The sequence below is a fragment of the Neoarius graeffei genome, chromosome 23 (genome assembly GCF_027579695.1).
Source record: "Neoarius graeffei isolate fNeoGra1 chromosome 23, fNeoGra1.pri, whole genome shotgun sequence".
In the NCBI taxonomy this organism is placed as follows: domain Eukaryota; kingdom Metazoa; phylum Chordata; class Actinopteri; order Siluriformes; family Ariidae; genus Neoarius; species Neoarius graeffei.
Genome location: NC_083591.1, coordinates 26,567,338 through 26,578,005, shown reverse-complemented (window position 1 = coordinate 26,578,005; position 10,668 = coordinate 26,567,338).

Genomic DNA, 10,668 nt, shown 5'->3' with positions numbered 1-10,668 from the left:
TGCCTCCTGCAATGCTGCCTTCTTCACCTCGCGAACCCAGCCTTCCTGCACCACAGAGGTATGACGGCAAGCACAGTGAGTGCCGAGAGTTCCTTACCCAGTGTCAACTCACCTTTGAGCTTCAGCCTACCACCTACACTACGGATCGCCGCAAGATTGCCTTTGTAATCACCTTATTAGCTGGTAAGGCGCGAGCCTGGGCTACTGCTATCTGGCAAAGACAGGGACCTGAGTGCTTTGATTTCCAGCTGTTTTCTGAAGAGATGCTTCGGGTCTTCGATCAGGCAGACATCAGTACCGACGCAGCCCGAAAGCTCATGTCCATCCGGCAAGGAGGAAGCGTCGCAGATTACGCCATCTCGTTCCGAACACTCGCAGCAGTAAGTGGATGGAACGAGACTGCCCTGGTGTCAGCCTTCCACCATGGTCTGTCTGACCCCATCAAGGACGGTCTGGCCTCTATTGGATGCCCAAGTGACCTCGAAACCCTCATCTCACATGCTATTCGTCTGGACAACAGGATGAGAGAACGCCACCAAGCCTTGAGCCCCCCCAGCCTCCCTACCTCTACCTGGAGACCGTCTACCTCCTTCAGTGACTGTCCAGAACCCATGCAAGTGGGTCGTACTCGCCTCTCCGCATCTGAGAGGGAGCGCAGAAGGAGGGACAAGTGCTGCATCTACTGTGGCAAGCCTGGTCACTTCCGAGCATCATGTCCCGAACTCTTGGGAAAAGGACCGCCCCGTCCAGCCGAGGGAGGGTTGTGACAGGGCCTACCCTCTCTCCCGGACTCCCTGGCCAAGGAATCTACATCCCGGTCTCCATCTCCTGGGGTGAGTCTGTCCACTCTTGTCAAGCTTTGATAGACTCAGGGGCGGCTGGGAACTTTATGGATATTCACTTCGCCCAAAGCATCAATATTCCGACTGCACCTCTTGAAGTCCCACTGTCTGTGTCTGCCCTCGATGGCCAAGCGTTAGGTGATGGAAGAGTCACCCAAGTTACTTCTCCAGTTTTCCTCCAGTCTCAAGGTCACAAGGAAGAAATATCCCTGCACCTGATTCCTTCACCTGAGTTCCCAGTTATTCTAGGCCTTCCTTGGCTTACTCGCCACAACCCTCTCATAGACTGGGTAACAAGCCAGGTTGTGGAATGGGGCCCTGCATGCCATGCCTCTTGTCTGCTCTCTAGCTCTCCTGTGTCTCCTGCCGAGCCCCCTGATCTCACCGAGTTATCTCAAGTTCCCACAGAGTACTGGGATCTCAAGGAGGTATTCAGCAAGAGCAGGGCCGCCGTTCTTCCTCCGCACCGGGCCTACGACTGTGCCATCGACTTGCTCCCTGGGACTACCCCTCCTCATGGCAGACTGTTTTCACTCTCTCAGCCAGAACGCAAGGCCATGGAGGAATACCTCAAAGATGCCCTGGTCTCTGGGTTTATTCGACCCTCCACTTCACCTGCTGGAGCCGGCTTCTTCTTTGTCGGCAAGAAGGATGGGGGGCTCCGACCATGTATTGATTACAGGGGCCTGAATAAGATCACTGTGCGCAACCGATATCCCCTTCCGCTGATGTCCACAGCTTTCGACCTGCTCCAAGGCGCCACCGTCTTCACCAAGTTGGACCTACGGAACGCATACCACCTCATCCGTATCCGACAGGGAGACGAGTGGAAGACTGCCTTTAACACCCCGTCTGGGCACTACGAATACCAGGTGATGCCCTTCGGACTCACCAACGCACCAGCTGTTTTTCAGGCCCTAATCAACGACGTCTTAAGGGACATGATTAACCTATACGTTTTTGTCTACCTCGACGACATCCTTATCTTTTCCAAGACCGTGCAGGAGCACCGCCACCATGTCCGCCAGGTTCTCCAGAGGCTGCTACAGAACAATCTGTTCGCCAAGGCCCAGAAATGCGAATTTCATGTTCCCGAGGTCTCCTTTCTGGGATTTATTGTACGGACAGGCCAACTCCAAATGGACCCTGCCAAGACCCTGGCCGTCCGGGACTGGCCTACTCCCAAGTCCGTTAAGGAGGTTCAGCGGTTCTTAGGATTCGCTAACTTCTACCGCAAGTTCATCAGGAACTTCAGTTCTGTGGCAGCACCCATGTCAGACCTCACCAAAGGGACAGGTGGATCTTATGGCTGGTCTCCTCAGGCAGAAAAGGCGTTCAAAGACCTCAAGGACCGCTTCTGCACGGCACCCATTCTGGTTCTCCCGGACACCTCCCAACCATTCATCGTGGAGGTGGACGCCTCGGACAGTGGTGTCGGCGCGGTGCTCTCTCAACGTTCGGAAGGAAAGCTGCACCCCTGCGCTTACTTCTCCCACCGCCTGAGTCCTGCTGAGTCCCGGTACGATGTGGGGGATCGAGAACTGCTAGCGGTCAAACTGGCCCTTGAGGAGTGGAGGCACTGGCTGGAGGGAGCACAACATCCATTCCTGGTTTGGACTGACCACAAGAACCTGGAGTACCTCCAGCAAGCCAAGAGACTGAACCCTCGACAGGCTAGGTGGGCCCTGTTTTTCAGTCGGTTTGACTTCACCCTCTCATACCGCCCCGGCTCCAAGAACACCAAACCTGACGCACTGTCCAGACTGTTCTCTGCCACTAACAGGGAGAATGAAGTCGGGCCTATTATCCCTGTGTCCCGGATTGTGGCCCCTGTCCGCTGGGGTATTGAGGAGGCTGTCCGACGAGCCCAACGCCAGGACCCCGGTCCTGGGACGGGGCCACTAGGCCTCTTGTACGTCCCACATCAAGCCCGGGCCAAGGTTCTCCAGTGGGGTCACTCTTCCCCTCTCACCGCCCACCCGGGAGCTCGGAGGACCCTGGACTTCCTGAAAAGACGCTTCTGGTGGCCTAACATGGAGAAGGAAGTAAGGTCATTTGTCCTGTCCTGTGAGGTTTGCACCAGAACCAAGAACCCACGACAGCGTCCCCAGGGTCTCCTGCATCCTCTGACCATTCCCCGGCGTCCCTGGTCCCACGTGGCAGTCGACTTTATCACGGGTCTCCCTGAGTCACAAGGTAACACGGTCATTTTGGTCTTAGTTGACAGATTCTCCAAGGCCTGCCGCTTCATACCACTGTGCAAACTCCCCTCTGCTCTTGAAACTGCGAAACTTTTGTTTAATCATGTCTTCCGAGTCTTTGGTCTTCCACAGGACATCGTCTCAGACCGAGGGCCCCAGTTCTCCTCCCGAGTGTGGCACGGGTTCTGCAAGGTCATCGGAGCCACTGCCAGCCTCTCCTCTGGGTTTCACCCACAGTCCAATGGTCAGACGGAGAGGCTCAACCAGGACCTGGAAACCACCCTGCGAGGCCTGGCTATGGATAACCCGACATCGTGGAGCACCTGGCTGCCATGGGCGGAGTACGCCCACAACACCCTGCAGTCATCGGCCACCAAGCTGTCGCCATTCCAGTGCCAATTCGGGTTCCAGCCACCTCTGTTCCCGGACCAGGAGGAGGACGCGGGGGTGCCCTCGGTCAACCAATATGTGAGACGGTGTCGCAAGACCTGGAGCAAGGTCAGGAAGACCCTCATACAGACCTCCAGAACCAACCAGACTCAGGCCAACCGCCATAGAAGACCTGCACACGCTTTCCGCCCTGGGCAGCGTGTTTGGCTGTCCACTAAGGACCTTCCACTGCGGGTGGAGAACCGCAAGCTTGCTCCTCGCTATATTGGCCCCTTCAAGGTGGTGCGCAGGGTGAGCCCTGTCTCCTACCGGCTCCAGTTGCCCCGGACTCTGAGGATCAACCCCACTTTCCATGTTTCCCTGTTACGGCCCGTACTGACGTCTACGTATGCCCCTGCCCCTAGGAACCCCCCACCCCCCCGCATCTTCCAGGGGCAGACTGTGTTCACTGTGAATCGCCTGCTTGACTCCCGCCGGGTCCGCGGCGGGTTGCAATATCTGGTGGACTGGGAGGGCTATGGTCCTGAGGAGCGCTGCTGGGTTCCTGCTCGGGATGTCCTTGATAAAGAACTATGTCGGGACTTCCATTCGGCCCATCCGGATCGCCCTGGGAACGTCAGGAGACGCTCCTAGAGGGGGGGGTCCTGTTAGGACTAGGACTGTTTTGGCCTCTAGAGGCCGCTGTTATTTCCTTTTCATGTCGTGTTTATTTTGGCCTCTAGAGGCCGCCACTGTTCCTGTGTCTTGTGTTTGTGTTAATTGCCTAATTATCTTCACCTGTGTCCTTAATTAGTTTGTCTATTTATACCCCTGAGTTCAGTCCTCTTGTCACGGAGTCTTTGTGCTGTTATGTTTATCTCCAGTTTCCTTTGTACTGTGTTTTTTGATCTTCTTAGCTTTTGAATTTTTGCACTTTGCTTTTCTTTTGGATTATACTCTTTGGTTTTTTTTTTGTCTTTTGTTTTGCCCTGTATATAGTGTATATAGTTTAAATAAACCTTTTGATTCTTTTTCTACTTCCGCCTCACGCCTCTGCATTTGAGTCATCCCCCTGGTGGCCTAGTGGGGGTTTGCTGGATTATCACACCAACGAACCAGGTTCGAATCCCAGCAAAACCCTAACAGATTGTCTATTATCTTTATCCTCATGTAAATTGTCATTTTGTTTTCTGTGTCTCCTATGTCATTTTTTCTTTTGGTTGATTTGCTTCTCTTTCTGTAGTGCCATTACTTTGTAAAGCATCCTTGGGCTGGTGAAAGGTGCTATATAAATTAAACCTGTTGCTGTTGTTGTATCACAAAAATGAAAGTTACCTTTGCCAAGGGCACTTTGACAACCCTACACCATGACAGACCCTCCCTGGATTTTGGACTTGTTGCTGGTAACCATCTGAATGATCCTTTTTATCTTTGATCCGGAGCAAACAGCATCCATTTCTTCTAAAAGAGACCTAGAACACTGATTTGTTTGACCACAATACATGTTTCCACTGTGTAATGGTCCATCCTAGAGGCCTCCAAGCCCAGAAAAGTCAACAGTGCTTCTGGACACAGTTAACATAAAGCTTTCTGTTAGGACTTGGACTGTTTTGGCCTCTAGAGGCCGCTGTTATTTCCTTTTCGTGTCATATTTATTTTGGCCTCTAGAGGCCGCCTCTGTTCCTGTGTTTTGTGTTTTTTTTTGTTAATTGCCTGTTAGTCCTAATTATCTTCACCTGTGTCCTTAATTAGTTTGTGTATTTATACCCCTGAGTTCAGTCCTCTTGTCACGGAGTCTTTGTGCTGTTATGTTTATCTCCAGTTTCCTTTGTACTGTGTTTTGTGGATCTTCTGAGCTTTTGCATTTTTGCCTTTTTCTTTTTAAATTATACTCTTTGTTTTTGTTTTTTTTTGTTTTGCCCTGGATTGTATATAGTGTACATAGTATAAATAAACCTTTTGTTACTTTTTCTACTTCCGCCTCACGCCTCTGCATTTGAGTCATTCCCCTGGTGGCCTAGTGGGGGTTTGCTGGATCATCACACCAACGAACCAGGTTCGAATCCCAGCATAACCCTAACAGAAAGACTCTGTCATGACCGACTCAGCAGAGGCTGCTTCAACTGTCTACCCGGCCAACCTTCAGGGAATTATGGCAGCTTTGACACGCTTCGGAGCGACCATGGACGCTCATGGACGTACGCTCACCAGCCAACGTGAGGCCCTTGCTCGCCACGAGGAACTGCTTCAGCAAATTGGGAAAACCCTGGCACAGCTGACATCTCTGCCTGCTGCTCCTGATCCAGTTCCTGCTCCTGATCCAGCTCCCACTCCTGCTCCAGTGCCTCCTGCCATGCTGCCTTCTTCACCTCGCGAACCCAGCCTTCCTGCACCACAGCGGTATGACGGCAAGCACAGTGAGTGCCGAGAGTTCCTTACCCAGTGTCAACTCACCTTTGAGCTTCAGCCTACCACCTACACTACGGATCGCCGCAAGATTGCCTTTGTGATCACCTTATTAGCTGGTAAGGCGCGAGCCTGGGCTACTGCTATCTGGCAAAGACAGGGACCTGAGTGCTTTGATTTCCAGCTGTTTTCTGAAGAGATGCTTCGGGTCTTCGATCAGGCAGACATCAGTACCGACGCAGCCCGAAAGCTCATGTCCATCCGGCAAGGAGGAAGCGTCGCAGATTACGCCATCTCGTTCCGAACACTCGCAGCAGTAAGTGGATGGAACGAGACTGCCCTGGTGTCAGCCTTCCACCATGGTCTGTCTGACCCCATCAAGGATGGTCTGGCCTCTATTGGATGCCCAAGTGACCTCGAAACCCTCATCTCACATGCTATTCGTCTGGACAACAGGATGAGAGAACGCCACCAAGCCTTGAGCCCCCCCAGCCTCCCTACCTCTACCTGGAGACCGTCTACCTCCTTCAGTGACTGTCCAGAACCCATGCAAGTGGGTCGTACTCGCCTCTCTGCATCTGAGAGGGAGCGCAGAAGGAGGGACAAGTGCTGCATCTACTGTGGCAAGCCGGGCCACTTCCGAGCATCATGTCCCGAACTCTTGGGAAAAGGACCGCCCCGTCCAGCCGAGGGAGGGTTGTGACAGGGCCTACCCTCTCTCCCGGACTCCCTGGCCAAGGAATCTACATCCCGGTCTCCATCTCCTGGGGTGAGTCTGTCCACTCTTGTCAAGCTTTGATAGACTCAGGGGCGGCTGGGAACTTTATGGATATTCACTTCGCCCAAAGCATCAATATACCTACTGCACCTCTTGAAGTCCCTCTGTCTGTGTCTGCCCTCGATGGCCAAGCGTTAGGTGATGGAAGAGTCACTCAAGTTACTTCTCCAGTCTTCCTCCAGTCTCAAGGTCACAAGGAAGAAATATCCCTGCACCTAATTCCTTCACCTGAGTTCCCAGTTATTCTAGGCCTTCCTTGGCTTACTCGCCACAACCCTCGCATAGACTGGGTAACAAGCCAGGTTGTGGAATGGGGCCCTGCATGCCATGCCTCTTGTCTGCTCTCTAGCTCTCCTGTGTCTCCTGCCGAGCCCCCTGATCTCACCGAGTTATCTCAAGTTCCCACAGAGTACTGGGATCTCAAGGAGGTATTCAGCAAGAGCAGGGCCGCCGTTCTTCCTCCGCACCGGGCCTACGACTGTGCCATCGACTTGCTCCCTGGGACTACCCCTCCTCGTGGCAGACTGTTTTCCCTCTCTCAGCCAGAACGCAAGGCTATGGAGGAATACCTCAAAGACGCCCTGGTCTCTGGGTTCATTCGACCCTCCACCTCACCTGCTGGTGCCGGCTTCTTCTTTGTCGGCAAGAAGGATGGGGGGCTTTGACCATGTATTGACTACAGGGGCCTGAACAAGATCACTGTGCGCAACCGATATCCCCTTCCGCTGATGTCCACTGCTTTCGACCTGCTCCAAGGCGCCACCATCTTCACCAAGTTGGACCTACGGAACGCATACCACCTCATCCATATCCGACAGGGAGACGAGTGGAAGACTGCCTTTAACACCCCGTCTGGGCACTACGAATACCAGGTGATGCCCTTCGGACTCACCAACGCACCAGCTGTTTTTCAGGCCCTAATCAACGACGTCTTAAGGGACATGATTAACCTGTACGTCTTTGTCTACCTCGATGACATCCTTATCTTTTCCAAGACTGTGCAGGAGCACCGCCACCATGTCCGCCAGGTTCTCCAGAGGCTGCTGCAGAACAATCTGTTCGCCAAGGCCCAGAAATGCGAATTTCATGTTCCCGAGGTCTCCTTTCTGGGATTTATTGTACGGACAGGCCAACTCCAAATGGACCCTGCCAAGACCCTGGCCGTCCGGGACTGGCCTACTCCCAAGTCCGTTAAGGAGGTTCAGCGGTTCTTAGGATTCGCTAACTTCTACCGCAAGTTCATCAGGAACTTCAGTTCTGTGGCAGCACCCATGTCAGACCTCACCAAAGGGACAGGTGGATCTTATGGCTGGTCTCCTCAGGCAGAAAAGGCGTTCAAAGACCTCAAGGCCCGCTTCTGCACGGCACCCATTCTGGTCCTCCCGGACACCTCCCAACCATTCATCGTGGAGGTGGACGCCTCAGACAGTGGTGTCGGCGCGGTACTCTCTCAACGTTCGGAAGGAAAGCTGCACCCCTGCGCTTACTTCTCCCACCGCCTGAGTCCTGCGGAGTCCCGGTACGATGTGGGGGATCGAGAACTGCTAGCGGTCAAACTGGCCCTTGAGGAGTGGAGGCACTGGCTGGAGGGAGCGCAACATCCATTCCTGGTTTGGACTGACCACAAGAACCTGGAGTACCTCCAGCAAGCCAAGAGACTGAACCCTCGACAGGCTAGGTGGGCCCTGTTTTTCAGTCGGTTTGACTTCACCCTCTCGTACCGTCCCGGCTCCAAGAACACCAAACCTGATGCACTGTCCAGGCTGTTCTCTGCCACTAACAGGGAGAATGAAGTCGGGCCTATTATCCCGGTGTCTCGGATTGTGGCCCCTGTCCGCTGGGGTATTGAGGAGGCTGTTCGACGAGCCCAACGCCAGGACCCCGGTCCTGGGACGGGGCCACCGGGCCTCTTGTACGTCCCACATCAAGCCCGGGCCAAGGTTCTCCAGTGGGGTCACTCTTCCCCTCTCACCGCCCACCCGGGAGCTCGGAGGACCCTGGACTTCCTGAAAAGACGCTTCTGGTGGCCTAACATGGAGCAGGAAGTAAGGTCATTTGTCCTGTCCTGTGAGGTTTGCACCAGAACCAAGAACCCACGACAGCGTCCCCAGGGTCTCCTGCATCCTCTGACCATTCCCCGGCGTCCCTGGTCCCACGTGGCAGTCGACTTCATCACGGGTCTCCCTGAGTCACAAGGTAACATGGTCATTTTGGTCATTGTTGACAGATTCTCCAAGGCCTGCCGCTTCATACCTCTGTGCAAACTCCCCTCTGCTCTTGAAACAGCGAAACTTATATTTAATCATGTCTTCCGAGTCTTTGGTCTTCCACAGGACATCGTCTCAGACCGAGGGCCCCAGTTCTCCTCCCGAGTGTGGCACGGGTTCTGCAAGGTCATCGGAGCCACTGCCAGCCTCTCCTCTGGGTTTCACCTACAGTCCAATGGTCAGACGGAGAGGCTCAACCAGGACCTGGAAACCACCCTGCGAGGCCTGGCTATGGATAACCCGACATCGTGGAGCACCTGGCTGCCATGGGCAGAGTACGCCCACAACACCCTGCAGTCATCGGCCACCAAGCTGTCGCCATTCCAGTGCCAATTCGGGTTCCAGCCACCTCTGTTCCCGGACCAGGAGGAGGACGCGGGGGTGCCCTCGGTCAACCAATATGTGAGACGGTGTCGCAAGACCTGGAGCAAGGTCAGGAAGACCCTCATACAGACCTCCAGAACCAACCAGACTCAGGCCAACCGCCACAGAAGACCTGCACACACTTTCCGCCCTGGGCAGCGGGTTTGGCTGTCCACTAAGGACCTTCCGCTGCGGGTGGAGAACCGCAAGCTTGCTCCTCGCTACATTGGCCCCTTCAAGGTGGTGCGCAGGGTGAACCCTGTCTCCTACCGGCTCCAGTTGCCCCGGACTCTGAGGATCAACCCCACTTTCCATGTTTCCCTGTTGCGGCCTGTACTGACGTCTACGTATGCCCCTGCCCCTAGGAACCCCCCACCCCCCCGCATCTTCCAGGGGCAGACTGTGTTCACTGTGCATCGCCTGCTTGACTCCCGCCGGGTCCGCGGCGGGTTGCAATATCTGGTGGACTGGGAGGGCTATGGTCCTGAGGAGCACTGCTGGGTTCCTGCTCGGGATGTCCTGGATAAAGAACTGTGTCGGGACTTCCATTTGGCCCATCCGGATCGCCCTGGGAACGTCAGGAGACGCTCCTAGAGGGGGGGGTCCTGTTAGGACTTGGACTGTTTTGGCCTCTAGAGGCCGCTGTTATTTCCTTTTCGTGTCATATTTATTTTGGCCTCTAGAGGCCGCCTCTGTTCCTGTGTTTTGTGTTTTTTTTTGTTAATTGCCTGTTAGTCCTAATTATCTTCACCTGTGTCCTTAATTAGTTTGTGTATTTATACCCCTGAGTTCAGTCCTCTTGTCACGGAGTCTTTGTGCTGTTATGTTTATCTCCAGTTTCCTTTGTACTGTGTTTTGTGGATCTTCTGAGCTTTTGCATTTTTGCCTTTTTCTTTTTGAATTATACTCTTTGTTTTTGTTTTTTTTGTTTTGCCCTGGATTGTATATAGTGTACATAGTATAAATAAACCTTTTGTTACTTTTTCTACTTCCGCCTCACGCCTCTGCATTTGAGTCATTCCCCTGGTGGCCTAGTGGGGGTTTGCTGGATCATCACACCAACGAACCAGGTTCGAATCCCAGCATAACCCTAACACTTTCTTTTTGTACAGTAAAGTTTTAACTGGCATTTGTGGCTATAACTCTGTATTGTAAGTGCTTGACAAAGGCTTGACAAAGTAAATCCAAGCCCATGTGGTCATATCAGTTATAGATTAATTACAGTTCTTGATGCAGTGCTATCTGAGGGATTGAAGATCACAGGTGTTCAGCTTAGGTTTGCACCCTTGCCCTTTATGTACCCAAATTCCTCCAGATTCCTTGAATCATTCAATGATATTATGCAACATAGAGGGTGAAATACCTAAATTCATTCATATCTTTCTGTAAGGAACACTGTTCTTAAACATTTCAATAATTTTCTCATGCATTTGTTCATAAAC